The sequence below is a fragment of the Camelus bactrianus genome, chromosome 1 (assembly GCF_048773025.1).
Source record: "Camelus bactrianus isolate YW-2024 breed Bactrian camel chromosome 1, ASM4877302v1, whole genome shotgun sequence".
Taxonomy (NCBI): Eukaryota; Metazoa; Chordata; class Mammalia; order Artiodactyla; family Camelidae; genus Camelus; species Camelus bactrianus.
In genome coordinates this window covers 113,219,321-113,239,575 of record NC_133539.1, presented here as the reverse complement: position 1 = coordinate 113,239,575, position 20,255 = coordinate 113,219,321, and positions in this window count along the sequence as shown.

Genomic DNA, 20,255 nt, shown 5'->3' with positions numbered 1-20,255 from the left:
AAGAGGAAAATCTCTTTAAAGAGTTGTAAGTTTTGTGGAAAATGTCACACAGTGGTTGAAACCTCCTTTCACAAATGAGGAAGTGGAGGCCCTCAGAGGAGAGCCCTGCAGGGTTGCCCCACATCATGGAGTCAGATTCAAACTTAGCCTGTCCAGAGTGCCTGACCCCCAGTCCAGATGATTCTCTTCTGTAACCTAGCTCCCTCTTTCCCAAGGCTAAAATACTGATTAAATCACTGAGCACTAGAAAGAGTGTCTTTCCCAGATTTAATGCTAAATATGTGGAAGGCATGGGAGAGTTGTAAATAATCCTTTGCCATCAACACATCTCTGCTCTTGTTTTGAGAGGAAAACAAACACAAGTTTATTAACATGTATATGTCATGTGTGTCATGAGTACATGGAAGAAAACCCAGGAGAAACAAGTCCACCACATTCCACTCATAGATCCTGCAGCTCTGAGAAGGGATGGGGAGTCGCCTGTGGGGCTTGTCATGTTAGTCAGTGAACCTGACTCCCAGTCATCCCTGACTATCCACAGACATGATAACAAAGAGTTGACAGCAGTGGGTGACACTCCACGCCAGCGGTTCTCAAACCTTAGTGCATCAGAGTCACCTCGCGTGTTAGAATCCAAACTGTTGGGCTCCTCCACTAAAGTTTCCGATTAATGGGTTTGGGGTGAGCCTGAGAATTTGCATTTTAAAAAATTCCCAAGTGATGCTGTTGCTGGCGGTTTAAGGCCATGCTTTGGAAACCACTAATTTCTCCCAATAACACACACACACACAGAAGAAATTTCATGTTGGTGGGGAAATCAGGAGGTCAGGTATCCATTGTAAAAAATGTAGCAATACTTAATGAAAAATTGCGAAGATTTACAAATTAGAAAAGAAATTTTTTCACAGCGCCCTCTCTGTCCAGCATCAAGTCTCAGTTTTGTAGATAAGAAGATTTTATAAATCACCTTTTTAAAAGTTTTCCGCTGTAGCAGGAAGAGAATGATAGCATAGCTCTTTTAAAGACATATTTACAAATTCTGTTGTTATAGCCTTTGAGGGTAATACACCTTTAGGAGAAGCTTAGTAAGCTTTCTCCTGAATCATTTACAACAACAGTTACAGCTTTTAACCCATCGTTAATTTTCACAATAGCTGTTGTTTTATGACTCGAGTAATTAACTAAACAATGTTTCACAAGCATTTGAAACGAGTAGTTATATCCAGGGCCTTAATGTGGGTAATGAGAACGTAAATTAACGGATTTATTGGCACTGGGAAAATTCTTACCTTGCCCTCGGGAATCAGGAGCTTAGGAAGAGCTAGTTTAGTCAAATCAGACCTGTAGCTGCTCTGAGCCTCTTGGCCTTCAAAATCTAGCTCCCGAGTTATTTCAGAAACTGACTTCCATTCTTAGTGGAGAAACGGATTTCTGAGCCTTTATTTTTATCAAGCTTTCCTCTACTCTCTCTCAATTTTATGGCTTATTTCAGCACCATCTTCCCTCAAAGCTAAATCCCCCATATTGCTTTTAACGCTTCTTCCCTGGTACTCCTATTAATCCTACAGGACTTAGTTGAGATGACACTTCCTCAGTGAAGCCTTCAGTGATTCCACTGTTATACTTGCCTACAGCACCATAAACTCACCTAAACATTCTTTTAGACAAGTTTTATAATAGTAGAAACAGAAGGATTATTTTAAGTTCAGCTGTGCTTTCAGAATGGGAGCTTCACAAAAGAAGGAATAGTCAGGGAGGAAAAAAAGTACAAGGCATCTCATTCATTCAGTAATATAAGAATCAAAAAGTTCTAAATTTTTACTTTTTATGCATCTACAAGAATTGATTTATCCATCTAGGTTTTTATGTTTATTAGCATGGAATTTTTCACAAATTCCCTTCTGCCACCTTAAACATTTTTATCTGTGGTCATTACTATTTTGTTTATTTTCATATACTCCAGTATCATGGACTACTTTTGCCATGTCTTTTTAATCTTTCAAAAGAACCACCTTTTAATTTTGTTATACTTTCTATTGATTTAAAAATATATTATTCTATTGTTTCCGTATCTTTATTATTTCTTTCAATCATGTTTCTTTGGATTTATATTGTTTGTGATTTTTCTAACTTCTTGAACAAAGTCTGATTACAGATAACTGAAGGCTTGGAGTTGTAATGATTTATGGGAATTAATTTTTTTATCTTTTAAAAATTTAGTCAATTGAAATAGTTCATTCAGTATAGAATTTCTATTTAGCCTCTTAAAAATTCTCAAATTCTCAGTAATTAGCAAGGCCATGACTAGCCCAAACATAGCAAAAACTTGGTGCATTACTTATCAATAACAAACAAAACAATCAATGTTATTATGTGTGAATTACACAGACCAAATTATTAAATACAAGCTCATCCTAAAATGCAAAATTTCAGTCAGAATAATCAGACATTCAAAGTGTGAGGATTTAACAATTTGTTATAAAATAGGTACATGTCTTGCCTTCACAGACATAAAATTCCTTATGATAATTTCAGAGCTTATTTGCTCTAATAGCTCAAGTGACAGTCACTATATTTAACAATCTTTCTTGTAAAGTTGTAGTAAAACTTGTATAATTTCTAATACAATTCAATTTTGAGAAGCTGCATCCTCTACTGATGAAGGTAAATATATCCTGAGCTATAAAGTATTCAGAAGTATGTCGGGTAACTTCTTGCTCTAAATATACTGCAGTACTTTTAACAGGCAGCATATTAGGTTTAGAAAAACAACTTAAAGGTTGTTTATGTCTTATACATTCAATATCTCATAAATATATATTCCTCAGTATGTTAATCGATTAAGTTGCACATTTTTACGCAGTTGCAATAGATCACTTTTCCTCTAATTCTTTAAATTTCACATGTCATCTGAGACATGAAAAACGTCATAACTTTCGGTTTCTTAAACGTTTCTTTTCAAGGTGATATTGTTGTATCATATGTAGGTCGGTAATCAGATTTGCAGAAGCATTGTGTTTTCTTTCTCCTTTTTTCCCCAACTATTTTCTACACTGGAGAAGTTGTTGTCAATGTCAGAGAGTGGCAATTTGTTTAGCTCACATTGTAGGTTGGATTTCCTAGAAAGCAGACTCTGAGAGACAGATTAGCCTGTAAAAAGTTTCTTTGTGAGCACTCTTGAGATGAACACTGTTGGAAGAGAGGGAAAGCAGGCAAAGGCAGGGAAGGGAAGGGAAGGGAAGGGAAGGGAAGGGAAGGGAAGGGCAGGGCAGGGAAGGGCACGCGGCGGGACTGGGCAAAGGGGAAAGCTGGATTGCGATATCGTCTCAACAAAGCCTTCACTGACCACACAGCAGGATCTGGAGCTGCGGCTGTTCTTCATAATTGTTTGGAGTTGGTGTCAGAGAGGTTGGCCGTTAGACTACCAGGTTGATCAGAGTTTGGAGTGTTGGCTGTCCCAGGAAGGAGATCTGTCCTTGAATGAATGGAGTCTCTTAAGCAAAGTCAACTTAAGAGGGCTGACAGCTAACAGCAGTCATCTGACAGTCTCCCATGACCCCACCCCAAGAGCGGATGGAGGAATCGTGCAATATTGTCCATTATGTCATCAATAATACACTCTTACAAAGGTAATTTTATTTTTCTTCAAATAATTTCTTAACTCTTTGATGTATTCAAGACGATTAGGTGCACTGAAGTCTTATTCTTGCATCATTTTGTGTATAATGTTTGGTCACCATGCCAAATTAGTCCTAAGCAATTACATTTAAAAGGGAATATAGTAATGTTTTTTAAAGTACACATTCTACTGTCTATACTTTTAAAATCACAATGATAATTTGCAAAGAAAAAACACTGCTCACTGCTTCTAGCTGAAGTTTCAGTGACAGGACAGCATCATGTGTATTTGGTCACAGTTTCAAATTTCTGTTCGGTAAATGTGCTGTAAGTCAGTATTTTCATTCAATATACTCCAATAATTCATCAAAGCCCAAACTTCATTGTGTAGTTGTTGGAAGCTATTAAAAAAATGAGTGGTGTTGAAACTTTTGAGTTATTATTCACTTATCAGATTTTTAAATGTGCAGAAAAGGAAGAAAGGATTTCCTATAAGGTTTTTGTTTGTTTTAAGATCTTTAGTTATAAGGTCTTATGTTTCCACATATGTTTGTGGCATGTTGTGTTCCTGGACCCACAGATTATCTTTGTCTAGATTTGGTTATGGATGTTATCCCCCCAAGTGCTCACAAATGCAACATTTATATTTTGGGAAAATCATAACTCTGCTAGTAATTTTTATCTGTTTTACATTATTTATGGCAGATGTTGAGAATGATATATAGAAATATTTATAATTTTTTATTTTATTCTAAAAGATTTCACTCACTGTATATGCTATAATATTATTTACTTGTTTTTTTATTTTACACACTCAACTATTATATTTTGGTTTCATTGTTAATATTCTGAATTAATATTCTGACATAAAATAATCAAAAAATTTTCACAGTTCTACCAACTGAAGAAAATTACCATTATCATGCTCTCTAATTTTATTGACATTTCTCTAATAGAAATTTAGTGTGCAAAAATAAAGTCAGTCCATCCTAAAATTTCTATGGACTCTCAAGGGACTCCAAGTAGTCAAAAACAATCTTGAAAAAGAATTTTTCAATTCAATCTTGAAAAAGTTGGAGGTCTCACACATTCTGATTTTGACGCTTACTTACAAAGCTACAGTAATCAAAAATATGTGTTACTGGCATAAAGACAGGCATAGAGACCACCGGAATGGAAATAATCCCTTGCATGTCTAGTCAAATGATTTTTGACAAGGGTCTCAAGACAATTCAGTGGGGAAAGAATAGTCTTTTCAAAAGTGGTTTTGAGAAAACTGAGTATCTCCTTTTTTTTTTCTTCTTTTCTGTTATTGAAGTACAGTTGATTTACAGTGTTATATTAGTTGCTGGTGTACAGCATAATGATTCATAGTCTTTTCCTTTACAGGTTACTACAAGCCATTAAATATAGTTCCCTGTGCTACACAGTAGGACCTTGTTGCTTATCTATTTTGTACATAGTAGTTTGGATCTGCCAATCCTAAACTCCCAATTTATCCCTCCCTCTGCTTTTTCTACCCGGGTAACCATAAGTTTGTTTTCTATGTCTGTGAATCTCTTTCAGTTTTGTAAATATATTCATTTCTGTTCATTTTTTTAGAGTCCATATATAAATGATATCATATATTTGTCTTTCTCTGACTGACTTACTTCACCTAGTATGATAATCTCTAGATCCATCCATGTTGCTGCAAATGACATTATTTCATTCCTTTTTTGGCTGAGTAGTATTCCATTGTATATACATTATATATATCACATTTTCTTTATCCATTCATCTGTTGATGGACGTTTAGGTTGCTCCCATGTCTTGGCTATTGTATGCAGTGCTGCTATAAACATTGGGGTGCATGCATTTTTTTCAAATTAGAGGAGATAACTGAATATCTTCATGCAAAAAAAAAAAAAGTTGTACCCCATACCTTACACCATATACAAAAATTAACTCAAAATTGATCAAAGATCTAAGTGTAACAGCTGAAAAGATAAACTTGTTAGAAGAAAACAGAGGGTAAAATCTTCATGTTATTGCACTTGGCAATGATTTCCTAACTATGACAGCAAAAGAACAAGCAACAAAAGAAAAAAAACAGATAAGCTGGAATACATCAAAATTAAAAATGCCTGTGCCGCAAAGGACACACTCAGACTGGAAAGGCAACCCATGTAATGGGAGAAAATATTTGCAAATCATATATCTGATAAGGAGTTAATATCCAGAACACATAAAGAACTCCTACAACTCAATGACAATAACAAAAAATAAAAAATTAAAGCATGGGCAAAGGACTTAATAGACATTTTCCCAAAGAAATGGCCAATAAACATATGAAAAGATGCCCAGCATCACTAAGTATTCGGGAAATGCAGATCAAAATCACAATGATATTCTACCTCACACTCATTAGGTTGCTACTATCAAGGGAAAAAAAACCCAGAAAATAACAAGTGTTGGCAAGGATATAGAGGAACTGGAACCTGGATGTACAGTTGGTGAGAATGCAAAATGGTGCAGAATCTGGAGAATGGAGTTTCCTCCAAAAATTAAACATAGAGTGACCATGTGATTCAGAAATTCCACTTCTACATGTATACCCAAAAGAACTGAAAGAAGGGTGTTAAATAGATGGTTGTACATCCACAGTCATAGCAGCATTAGTCCCACCCACTAGAATAATTGATATGACCATGTTACTATATATAAATATTGAATGATTACATTGTACACTTGAAATTGATATGGTGTCATATGTCAAATATATCTCAGTTAAAAAAAAGAACATTTCCATTACCCTAGGAAATCTCTGAATGCTCCCTTGTAGTCAATTCCTGTTCCCTCTTCCCCACTTCCCATCGGCAACTAATACTCTGATTTTTTTTAACCATATATTAGTTTTGCTTATTCTAGAACTTCAGACACATAGAATCCAAGAAAATGTTCTGTATAAGGTGTCTTTCTGTCAGCACAGTATTTTTGAGATTCAGTAGTCAGTAGTGTTCCATTGTATAAACATGTGGCAGTCTGTTTATCCATTCTTCTAATGATGACCTCCTGAACTGTTCCCAGTTTTGGCTATTACGAATAAAACTACCATGAATTCATATTATTTTAATGGACATTATTATAATACGAAGTTATTCAATTCAACAGCATGGAATATATTCCCATTTACGGTAATTTTCTGTCTTTTACTTGTTTGTAAATTTTTTTCTCCTTAGAGTATTTGTGTATTTTTTGTTATTTCTGGATATATTATCATTTTTGTTCCTATCAGGCAGGACTGGTTTTTAATTTTTATTTATAATTTCCATTTAGTTGTATATAGGGTAGAGGGATTTTTTTTCTAAGATAATCTTGTATCCACCAATTTTACTGAACTCTTTTCATTATTTGTGGTAGTTTAAAAATTTATTTGGTTTTCTAGGTACATCATCACTACCATCTCCAAACAACGACAGTATTATCTCTAACTCTCCCATCCTTAGACTGCTTAGTTTTTCATTCATAGCATCAGTTAGGACTTAAGCAGCAGTGATGAGAATGGCCACCCTTGTCCTGTCCATCACATAAGAATGCACTTGGAATTTGTCCATGAACTTGTATTTCCTCTAATTTTTTGTTTGTTTTATAAACATTAGCAAGTAGATGAGAGTCTGGGGTTTACTATCATAAATAGATGTTGAACTTTATCAGGTACTTTTTTCCTAAATCTTCTGAGACAGTTTCTAAAGCTTCATAGTTTTCTCCTTGTATGTGGCGACTCACACTGATAGATAATCTACAGGTGAACAGTTCTCTTATCCCCGAGGTAAATCCTACTTGATCAAGATTAATTACTTTTAACATACTTTTTGATTTATTTGGTTTACATTTTATTTAGAACTTATTGATTCTTATATTGTTGAATGAATGAGATGGCTTATACTTTTTGTGTTCCAATTCTTACTTTTTATGCTTCTAGAACAATTGATTTATCCATCTAGTTTTTATGTTTATCAGCATACAATTTTTCACAAATTCCCTTCTGCCATCTTAAACATTTTTATCTGTGGTTATTATTATTTTGTTTATTTTCATATACTCCAGTATCATGGACCACTTTTGCCGTGTCTTTTTAATCTTTTAAAAGAACCACCTTTTAATTTTGTTATACTTTCTATTGATTTAAAAAATATATCATTCTATTGTTTTCTTATCTTTATTATTTCTTTCAATCATGTTTCTTTGGATTTACATTGTTGTGATTTTTTCTAACTTCATGAGTTGAAGTTTTAGCTTGTGGGTTTTAACTTCTTTTATTTCCTGGTCAATGTATTTAAAGCTATAAATATCTCTCCATGCATAATAAATTTGGACATGGAGTGCTTTATTGCCAATTGATTTGAAGTATTTCATTATTCCTTTTTTATTTTTATTTATTTATTTTTTATATTTTATTTATTTATTATTGTATTATTTAATTACTTTATTTTGGTGTGGGGGGAAGTAATTAGGTTTGCTTATTTTTGGAGTAGGTACTAGGGATTGAACCCAGCACCTTGTACATGCCAAGCATGTGCTCTACTACTTGAGCTATACCTTCCCTCCTCATTATTCCTTTTTTAGTTCAAGGATATATAGCAATATATCATTTAGTTTCTACACATACAGGAAGTTCTAAAATCTTGCCATTTATTATTAATTTCTAATTTTATTGCATTCTGAGAATATAGTCAATATGATGGTAAGTCTGTGGAATTTATTGTAGTTAATTTTTGTGAATATTTCTCATGTCTCAGAAAGAGTATGCTTTCCCTGTTTTTTTGGTTTTTTAATTCTAGGTTTTATATGTATATATCTAATACCTGGAATTTATTAATTGAATTGTTCTGATTTTTCATATGTCTACTTACTTTTTGTCTGTTTCCAAGTTCCAAGTTTCTGATTAATGTATGAAAATCTGCAACTACAATGATTGAAAAATATATTTCTCTCTAGATTTTTGAAATACTCTGAAGCTGTACTGTATTGTGAATATAGGTTTATGGTGGCTATAATTCTCATTCTATTATGTCTTTTATCAGTATGTAGTATTTCATTTTTATCCCTTATTCTATTTTTTGCCTTAAATTGAATTTTTGCCAAATATGAAGATTTCTATTCTAGTCTTCCTTTGGTTAATATTTTTATATCTTTGTTCATTCTTTCATTTTCGGTCTTTCTGATCTTTTATTTTCAGTGTGACTCGTAAACAACACGCTGTTAGACCTTGTGTTTTAAAAAAATCCCTGGCTGACTTGTCTTATCTCCAGCTCTTTCTGTCTCATTTTGTTTGCATGTTACACAAGTTCTTACAGATGTTCTCAGCAGATGGTTGGGCTGATACCAGCTACTCTGTCACATCTGGAAACAAAAGAAACACATTTTTTTAATTTTAAAAAAAGTCAACTTATTTGTTTCAACTAAATGAGATTAAGGCCATTTTAGAAGGAAACAGTGCACTTTTCAAGGAAGAGTCTCTGTAGCAGTTTGACACCGGAAGGATAACACATGAGTTAGTTCAGAATTCTGTAAATGTAAGTGAATACAGTTCACCAAGCATTCTTGTCATCCATGTGGTTTTTAACCTCAGAATCTTCTTTACTTAATATAAATAGCAGATACTGCATGTGAAAGTTTACATTATAAAGACAATATTAAAATTTGTCACATTCCCCAAACTGATTCGCTGTGCACAAGGCATTGCATACGTGGTATGAATGACTTTCCTGAATGCAAATGTAAATATTCATTTTGCCCACAATTCAAAGATAGGTCCAAGAATTTCAAGGCTCATGTTTTACAAATCTCCTATGTCTCTACCATTATGACTAAAGCTGATAAATCAATTCCCATGTGACATATTTAGACAGAATCTTGGTGAAAATGGCTTTGTAAATTTTATCTCCTATAAACTAATGTTGATAGACCTAGGGCAGTCTGTTGTGTAAGATGACTTTAAAAATGTTCTCGCAAGAGCTTTTTTTTTTTTTTTTAATGCATTCAATCCCTTTCAAATACCTTTTTGAATACACAGAATTGCTAAAAATGAATACTGAGAAAACATGGTAAATATAGATAGTTCATCCTTGGCTCTACACCCACACTGTCTTGGACATAACTATCCAGAAAGATGGTGAGGGGGTAGGGAGAGGCCAGTAAAAGACACTACCATAATCCCAGCCAATTTTTGCAGAAACCCAAGAATAAACTTCTTGCAGTGATAACATGGGATAGAAGAGATGGGGCAAACAAGTATTTGAGATGGCATGATTTATCTGCCCTGGCTGCAACCAAGGTGTGGAAGAAATAAAAAGCACAGCTGGCATTCAAAGCTCTGCACACAGGTCAAGTTCAACCACTCTTACGCAAAATCCCAACCCCAACCCTTATAATCATGCCCTTTGTCTGCTGCATAAACTTCTCCCAGTCTATTCTCCAGTCTGCCCCAAGATGGCACTAACAAGACTTCTCCTTGTCCGTGCTTGGTTAACTTTTCATGTTACATACATAAATCTTGTCTCATTTTAGTATCATGACACGCAATGACTTTTACTGAAGTCATTGGGACTGAGTAATTTACTGAGGCGACTGGTATGTGCAAGTTCATTTTTTCTGGGACCTCAGCTCTACTTGGTTGAAAACCAACTGTGATCTTGACTTGTCTCACACATAAAGTCACGGGTGTTGAAAAATTACAAAATTAATCTCTTTCTTATGTAGCTCATTGACTGGGAAGGAATCATTCAACATTATACCCAGCACATTCTATTTCTCATTAATTAAGAATACTCACAATCATAATGACTGTTTTTTTTAACAGCTTCCCTTAAATCATAGATTTATATTTATTTATACACACATAAGAGTCTAATACAAACAATGTGTAATAGTTTAATATATTTTCCAAAATGATATAATTCTTTTCCTAGAATAATAAAGTAGATATAATAAAATTCTCTTCTTTCTGCCATCTCCCATCAGAGATAATCCCTTTGTTCTTTTTGATTAAAACAAATAAATTATAGAATAAACACCAGTTGCTAAGGTTAAAGGGTGAGTTTAAATGAATAAAGTCATCCCATCTATGTAGTATGCACATTAAAGTAAGTGCTTTTTCTTTATACCTCTGGTAGAAATTAACCCTAGTCCTAACCACTTTTCATAAAACTATAGGACACTAGATTCTCATTTAGCATAATGTTAATTTGACCAAGTTACTGACACTATTTGAACAGAAGGGTGTTGCCACAGTGGGATTGTGATGTTCCAAGTTAAAGACAATATGGCTTTATTCCTCAAACTCAGAAAACATGCATAAATAAAATTATTAGTGCCTAAAAATGATTATTACAATTTACTAAGTTCACTTACAAATAGTATACCATTTATACAAACAAAGATCAAAAGACAGGTTATGGGAATTAAGGCTCTTGATAAGCCCGGAAGCAGAGGTACAGTTACAACTTAAGAGAAGCTTTCAAATTAAGGGGACTTTTCAAAGAGGATCTTCACCATGAAATGACAACCAGATATGAAAATGTGTGTAACTTGGGTTTACTTTAGGGAATTATTTTTCAAGAATATGGCTTACTAAACTATGTGACTGAGGTGGGCTAAAAATCCATGATAAAATTCTCATTTCTCAGTTCTGTCTTAATGAAGGATGAGGTGAAGGATGCTTAACTCAAAGTCCCAGTTCTGAGGGCTTTACATGTGCATATTGGGGTCCCTGGCCCCCCTGAAATTACATGCACCGTCCATGCAAAGAGGAAACGTGTCTATGCAGAAGGCTCATAGTTGGCATCAGATGCTCAGAAGGGTCCGTGCATGATTCCTCCTCTCTCTGCAAAATTACAAACTAGTGGATAAAATTATTTCATAGAGTTCTTGTTAACAGCACCTAGAGTGCAGGCATACATCTATTTCTTCCTTTACTGCAGTATGCAGTGACAGAAAATCATCCTATGGATTGATATGCAGGGCAAAAAGAGTATATTATAAACAAAGAAGGTCCCCCCACCTTTTAAAAACATTCATGCCTAAATGAACCACTACTTCTAAATAACTGTTACCTGGCAAGTTTCCCAGATAAAATTGTGATGATACACAACCTGGAAAATAATCAAACTTTGACTCAGACAGAGGTCATACACTCCCATCTTCTTGAAGATTATTTCAATTTTAAAATCATTAAGCAAGAGAAAATCCCAAGTTTGATCAAGTGAATCTAAAGATTTGGACTTGCAAAAGGGGTTGAACCTAAAGACATTTAAAACTAAACTTTTTTTTTTTTTAATCTGCCAAAGCATTCTCGAGAACACTTCGATGTCACTGCACTTCGGGAATGTTGAAAGATGAAGACTTAAAGTTAGATTTCATTATGAGAAAAACTAAAGCTGCTGTCATTGCTGCTTTGCTTTCATGCTACATATTTTCCTCTCAGATAAGTAGGCCATAAACTCAATAGATGAGTTACTTATCCAAGTCTGTTTACAACATCTTTCAAATCCAGTAAACGCTGCTGTCAATTTATTTCTTTGCAGGAATCCTAAGTCAACAGTCTTAGCCGGTTGAGCAATCCTTGGCAGGGCGGAGAGCAGTAAATCGTGTTTTATTACTGCAAGCTACTTGAAGCTATAGGGTTATCTGAAACGTTTTACCACTCTGTCGGTAATTTTGCATTCACAGGTCTATAATCCACTAATTCTGATGAAATTTTAGAACTGGGCCTTTGCTAGTAATAATAAAAAAAAATATGGCTGGTCCTCCCCTTCATCACACCCTCCCCACCACCCTCCCCACACCCCTTCTCCCACCCACTCTAATTGTCATGTTCAAACCCTTTGCTTCTTGTACATACTCTTACAGGACCCTTGGGCTGGTTGTAAAAGTGCTTGGCTTGCACATTATTTTTGTGGGTACAGTATTTTGTAGTTGCTGGACCACTGTGCTCTGGTATGAAATGTTGCTGTGAAAAGGAAGGGTCTGATGCTTCGTTTTCTTCCCAATTTAAGGAAATTGATCTTATCTTGCTGCTCAAAAGATTCTTTATTTTTAAACTGTAATAATTTTAATAGTATACATCTTAATATTGACCATCCTGGGTTAATTTTACCTGTATTATGGTGTTCCTTTTTAATATATAAAATTTAATTTTTATTAATATAAGGAAAGTTTAATTAAATTATACTTTATCATATTTGTTCTATTCTACTGTTTTAGCTTTCTTCAGAAATTCCACTTAATGGGTATGTTTTACTTCCTTTGCTGTCTTCTATAGCTATCTTTTTCTTTCCTAATCTTTTTATTTCTTTTATTGCTTTTGCATCTTTTTATTTGATTGTTCCTTTTGCATCTACTATATTCTGTGTTTTTTATAGTGTCTATTTTCTTTTTAACATTTTTTAATTCTTATACAATATTTAAAGATTACTTTCCATTTACAGTTATTATAAAATATTGGCTACATTCCCTGTGTTGTACAATACTTCCTTGAGTCTATCTTACACCCAATAGTTTGTAACTCCTACTTCCCTGACCCCTATATTGCCCCCCTCACTGGTAACCACTAGTTTCTTCTCTATATCTGTGAGTCTGCTTCTGTTTTGTTATATTCACTAGTTCATTGCATTTTTTAGATTCCACATGTGAGTGATATCATACAGTATTTGTCTTTCTCTGTCTGACTTATTTCACTTAGCATAATACCCTCCAAGTCCATCCATGTTGCTGCAAATGGCAAAATTTCATTCTTTTTTATAGCTGAGTAGTATTCCATTGTATATATATGTGTGTATATACACATATATATACATACTACATTTTCTTTACCTATTCATCTGTTGATGGACTATATCTATTTTCTCTTGCAGTCCTTGTATTTATTCAGAATGATTTCATGTCTTTTTTCTGTATCTTCCCTGAGTTTTACCAGCTACTGTTTCACTGTCACCTGTTGTCTGGCTCCACTTTTCTCTGACTCTTGTCTCTGCTTTGTGGTCTTCATTCCTGGACTTACTGCATTACTAATACTTTAATTAACAAATTCACAGACATAGGGAAAAAAAACATATTTTTCTCAAAGGGGAAGCAGAGGGAGGAAAAAATTGGGAGTTTTGGATTGGCATATACAGACAACGCTATATAAAGTAGATAAACAACAAGATCCTACTGTATAGGATGGGGAATGGCATTCAGTATCTTGTAATAACCTATAATGAAAAAGAATATGAAGAAAAAATATATATAACTGAATCACTATGCTGTACACCAGAAACTAACACAACTTTGTAAATCTAATAAACTTCAATAAAATTTTTAAAAAATCATTTTTAAATTTCATGTTGGAAAATTGGTATCATTTTCATATGTAGGGAACTTTGCTGCTTTTTAATTTTGTTTTCTAACAGTATGGGTGGTGTGTTTATCTTTATCTTTTTCTTTACTGTTCTGATCCTTCCCCTTTCAAAAAACAAACTTTAACTTTAAGAACAGTTTTAGATCTGCAGAAAAATTGTGAAGATACTAGAGAAAGTTCCTCTATATCCACACACAGTTTCCCTATTATTAACATATTACAGTAATACAGTACAGTTGTCACAGTTAATGAATCAATATTGATCCACTATTATTAACTAAAGTCCATGCATTCTTCAGGTTTCTTTATTTTTTTCTCTAAAGTCTTTTTACTGTTCCAGGACCCCATCCCGGATTGCATATTACATATAGTTGTCATTCTCTTGAAAGTCAGTTTCTCAGATTTTTCTTGTTGTTCATTGACTTTGATGGTTTTGAGGAGTACTGGTCAAATATTTTGTGGACAAATTGGAATTTGTCTGATAATATTCTTATGAGTAGACTGGGGTTATAGGTTTTGGGGAGGAAGACCAAGGAGGTCAAGTTTCATTTCCTTTACATAAGAACAATGGTCGTTACTGTCAACATGACTTATCATTGTTGGCCTTGGCCTCAATCTCCTGGCTAAGGCAATGTTTTCAGCTTTCTCCACTGTCATCTTACTCTTTTTCTCCCCATTTCCATACTGTACTCTTTGGAAGGAAGTCTCTGTGTGCAGTCTACCTTAAGGAGTGGGGACTTGTGCAGCAGAGTAGCTACATAAATTATTTGCAATTTTTCTGCACAGGAGATTTGTCTCCTCGCCCCCATTTATTTATTTATTCAACCATCTACTTAGGTCAGTATTCACTCACGGTTATTTATTTTATACTTTAAGTTTTAATTCAATACTGCTTTATTTGGATGCTCAAATTGTTCTACTTTTGGCCACAGAGAGCTCTTTCTGTTGACTCCTGTGCCCCTTTGGCATATTCCTGTCATTGTGGGTTATTTATTTATTTGCACATTCTTACTTTCTGGCATCATAAGATAATCTAGGCTCATCTTGTGTGTTTTCTGCCCCACCTCTGAGAATCTACCATTTCTCCAAGAAGCTGTGGGTCCTTGTGTTGGAGAACGCTATTAGAAATCAAGATCTTGGCACTAAGGATGCTCGTTACTGCTGGAGCATTTATGTTTCCAGTCCCTCTCAAATGACAGAACAAGGAAATATATGTGTGTGTATGCTAACCTGGATACCCACACATCTATAACTCTTTCTATATATAGCCATTGTATCTATATGGAATTCAACATGACTTTATACTGTTGTCTCTCCAACTCCCACCCGTTACCTCATGGTTCATTCCAGCCTCTTCCTCTTGCTGATCTGTAGTCCCCAACTCCAGCAGTGACAAACCTGGCTCCCACAACCTGCCGTCCACTTGCCCAATCGTTCGATTCCAGCATGCACGTGTAGCACCACCAGAATTGTTCATCTGCATCCCCATTGTTGAAAAACAACTTTATCAATGAGAGTACAGTGATTAGACATAGTTTTTCTTTTTTTGCCCTTAATTTTACAGACTCCCTTCATTTCCAAAGTTACTCAGGTCAATAACTTTCCCCCCAGTCCCCTCCTTAAATAAGATTCTTTCATACCTTTTAAATACAATTAGATTATTGTCACATTCTGCATTCCACCTTAAATGAGTCTTTTAAAATTCTGCACACATTAAAGTTCCCTCTTAGTAATGTAAAAGTTCTATAGATTTTGACAAATGCACAGTGTCATTTATCTACCATTACATATAGTTTTGCTGCCCTAAAAATTCCCTATGCTTTACTTATTTAATCCTGTCCCTTCTTAAACTGCTGGCAACCACTGATATTTTTACTATTACTATGGTTTAGCCTTTTGCAACATGTCATGTAATTGGAAGTATAGAGTATGTAACCTTGTCAGACTGACTTCTTTTACTTAGCAGTATGTTTTTAAGATTCATCCATGTCTTTTTTTTTTTTTTAGCTTGATTGCACAGTTCTTTTTTATTTCATTGTGTGAATGAGCCATGATTTTTTTATCCATCATAGTTATGATTGTTTGCATGTTTTGGTAATTATGAATAAAGCTGATAACGTTCATGTGCAGGTTTTGAGTGGACCTATGTTTTCACGTCAACATAATTGCTAGATCACATGGTGAAATTACCGTGAGCTGGTAAGAAACTGCCAAACTGTTTTCCAAAGCAGACATACACTTCTCATTTTCCAATAGCAACAAATTAGATTTCCTGTTACTCCATGTCCTCAACAGCCATTGGTGTTGTCAGGTTTTTTTTTTTTTTTTTAGCATTTTAATAATTTTGTAGCAGTATCTTCTTGTTTGAATTTGCAATTCCCTGATGATAAAGGCTTTGAACATCTTTTAGTTCGACATATTTGCCATCTGTATATCTTCTTTGATGAAGTGTCTGTTCAAATCTTTTGCCCTTTTAAAAAGTCTCTTATTTGTTTTCTTATTATTGGGTTTTTAGAATTCATAGGTATTTTGGGTACAAGTCCTTTATCAGGTACATATTTTGCAAATTTTTTTTTCCAAATTTGTGGCAGTGTCTTTCACAGAACAGAATAAAATCCAATTTATCCATTTCCCCCCTGGATTATGCTTTTGGTATTTTGTCTTAAAAATCATTAGGAAACGCAAGATAATCTGAATTTTCTCCTATGTTTTCTTCTAAGTGTTTTATAGTTTTGCATTTTACATTTAGATTTATAATTCATTTTGAATTACCTTTTGTGAAAGATGTAAGATGTGTTTAAGTTCTTTATAGACATTACTATTTATTGAAAAGCCTATCCTTTCTCTGTTTAATTGCCTTAGCTCCTTGATCAAATGTCAATTGACTGTATTTGTGAGCCTATTTCTGGGCTCTCAATTCTTCTGATGTGCAGTGTCTACCCTTTCACTCACATATCTCTGTAATAAGTCTTGAAATCAGGCAGTGAGAATCTTCAAATTTTGTGTTTCTTCTTCAGTATTATCTTGGCTTCTCTAGAAAGCATTTCCACTTTCTATTCGGTTTGTCAATATGTACAAAATATCTTGCTAGGATTTTGATTGAGATTGCATTAAATCTATAGATCAGTTTAGGAATAATTGATATCATAGCAATATTGAGCCTTCTGTCCACGATCAGGGTCAATCTATCCATTTATTTAGATCTTCTTTTACTTCTTTCATCAGTTTGATAGTTTTTAGCATATAGATCTTGAACATATTTTATTGGATTTATGCCTAATTATTTCACATTTCGGTACTATTTGAGTGGTATTTTCTTAATATCAAATGCCAATTGTTCATTGCCCGCATATGGGAAGGCAATTGATTTCTGTATATTAGTCTCGTATCCTGTGACCTTGTTACTCACCCACTAGTTGCTTGAGTTTTTGTTGCTGCTTTCTGGAGGAATTTTGTACATACACAATCATGTCATCTGCAAACAAGGACAGATTTATTTCTTCCTTCCCAATCTGTGTATCTTTATTTCCTTTTATTGTCTTACTGTGCTAGCGAGGACTTTCAGATGATGCTGAATAGAAGTTGTGTGAGACAGGACGTCCTTTCCTTTCAGTTTCTCACCATTGAGTGTGATGTTAGCTGTAGGTTTTTTAATAGATATTGTTAATCAAGTTGAGGAAGTTTCCCTCTTCCCAATTTGATGAGAATTTTTACCATGAATGAGTACTGAATTTTGTCAAATGCATTTCAACATCAGTTGATATAATCATATTATTTTTCTTCTTTAAACTGATTGATTATTATGTCTTCTTGGGGAATTGACACTTTGACATGTAATGCCCCTTTTTGGTGATAATTTTTCTTGTTCTGAAGTCTGCTTTGTCTGAAATTAATATAGCTACTCTAACTTTCTTTAGATGAGTGTTAGGATAGTATGTCTTCCTCGATTCTACATCTATCTATACCCATCTCTCCATATCTATATTATCTAGAAGTAAAACTTTTCATCCAGATAAGTCTTTATATTTAAAATGAGTTTCTTGCAGACAATATAAAGTTGGGTCTTATTTTTTTATCCCCACTCACAGCCTCTGTCTTCTATTTGATGTATTTAGACCATTCACATTTAATGTGGTTATTGATATCGTTGGATTAAGATCTACTATATTTGTAACTAATTTCTATTTGTTGCACTTGTTCTTTATTTTCCACACCCCCTATAGTTTTCTGCCTTTTCTGGTTTGAATTGAGTATGTTATATGATTTAATGTTATATTTCCTCTTAGCATGTCAGTTATACTTAATTTTTTAAAGTAATTGCCCTAGATATTACAATATGTTTTTACAACTTGTCTAAATCTAGTTTCAAGTAAAACACTACCACTTCTCAGTAGGAGAGTTACCTTATAACAGAGTATTCCCAATTCATCCTTGCATTCCTTATAAAATTGTTATTTAACTTACTCATATGCTATGTCACTCAATGTTGTTACTATTTTTACTTTGAACAAACATTTATTTATTATATCAATTAAGAATGAAAAAACCAAAAGATTATATTTACCTTTATCTATTCCTTCTCTGATGATTTTTCCTCTTATATGGAGATCTGAGTGTCCCACCAATATCATTTTCCTTTTCTCTGAGAAACTTAACATACGTTTTAACAGCAGGTCTGCTGGCAATGAATTCCCTCAGTTTTTTGTTTGTCTGAGAAAGCCTTTATTTCTCCTCTATTTTAAAAGATAACTTTGCTGGTTATAGAATTCTAGGTTGGTGGGTTTTTTTCCTTCATCACTAAATATTTCATTCGACTCTCTTGCATGGTTTCTGATGAGCATTCTGCTGTGCTCTCCTTTTCTTCTATAGCTAAGGCGTTTTATTTACTTGACTTCTTTCAATGTTTTCTCTCTCTATCTCTTGTTTTGTTTTGTTTGAATATGACAGATGTATGTGTAGGCATTTTTGTATTTATCTTGCTTTATATTCTCTGAGTTTCTTGGATCTGTGGTTTGCTGTCTGTCAGTAATTTTGGTGATTTTTCACCCATTACTCTTTCAAACATCTTTTCTGGTCACTTCCCTCATTTTCTTCTGGTAGCCCAAGTACACTCATGTTATAACTTTGCAAATTGTCCCACAGTTCTTGGATATTCTGGGCTTTTTTTTTTTCTTCATTTTTTTTCTCTTTGCATTTCAGTTTGAGAACTTTCTATTAACCTATATTCAAACTCACTAATTGTTTTCATTGCCATGTTCGATCTACTGATCGAAACATCAAAGACAATCTGCATTCTTTATTTTTGTTACAGAACTTCTGATTTCTAGCATTTCCTTTGGATTCCTTCTCAGCTTTTTTATTCTTTTTTGCTTACACTGTCCATTTAGTCTTGCATGTTGTCTACTTTTTTCATTAAAGTTCTTAACATAGTAATCATATTTAAATTTTTTGTCTGATGATTCTAAAACCTGTGTCATATCTGAGTCTGGTTCTGAGGCTTGCTTTGTCTCTTCAGACTGTTTTTTCTTGCCTGTCAATATGCCATGCAGTCTTCTGTCGAGAGTCCGAGATGATGTGTCAGTTAATAGAAACTGCGGTAAGTTGACTTTGAGTGTGAGGTGTTATGTTAACCTGGCTAGGAGCTGCATGTTTCACGTTTGCTATAGCTGTACCAGCCAAAGGCTTCAAATCCCTCTAGCATCCTGGTTTTTGTCTCCCTGTTGTCTTTAGGTTTCCCTAAGAACTCCTCTTCAGAGTGCACCTGGTAGCTCTTTGAGTTGATATCCGTGATTATACTGGTGTCCTGTTGGTGTGGCAGCAAGGCGAGAGTGAGGGGAAGCACGCTATGTTCTGTGGTTAAATCTCATTCTTTTAGTGAGCCTGTGTCCATTAACCTTGACCTTCTCAGCTGTTTCTTAGCCACCCATCCTTCTACCCTTGGCTTAATTGAGATAGCCTAGAGGAGAATTAAGTCAGAGAATGCTCTTTCCGTGGGTGAAATAAAGCTCTGCTAGTATATTCTCCCCTGGAGAAGTCTTTGTTATGGAGAAACCTTTGGGTATACTTTGCAATGGTTCCTCTTCCTCCTTCCTCCTCCCAGAGTCATGAAGAGCTGGCTGCTTCTTCAATCTTCACTATGAGAACCTGCTAGAATTATTGGAGGTAAAACCTACAAAAGGATAGGGACCCCCTAAGACCAAGGTCCCCAAGACCTTCTCATTCTCGAGCTAGACCACACTCAGCCTCCAGCAATTCA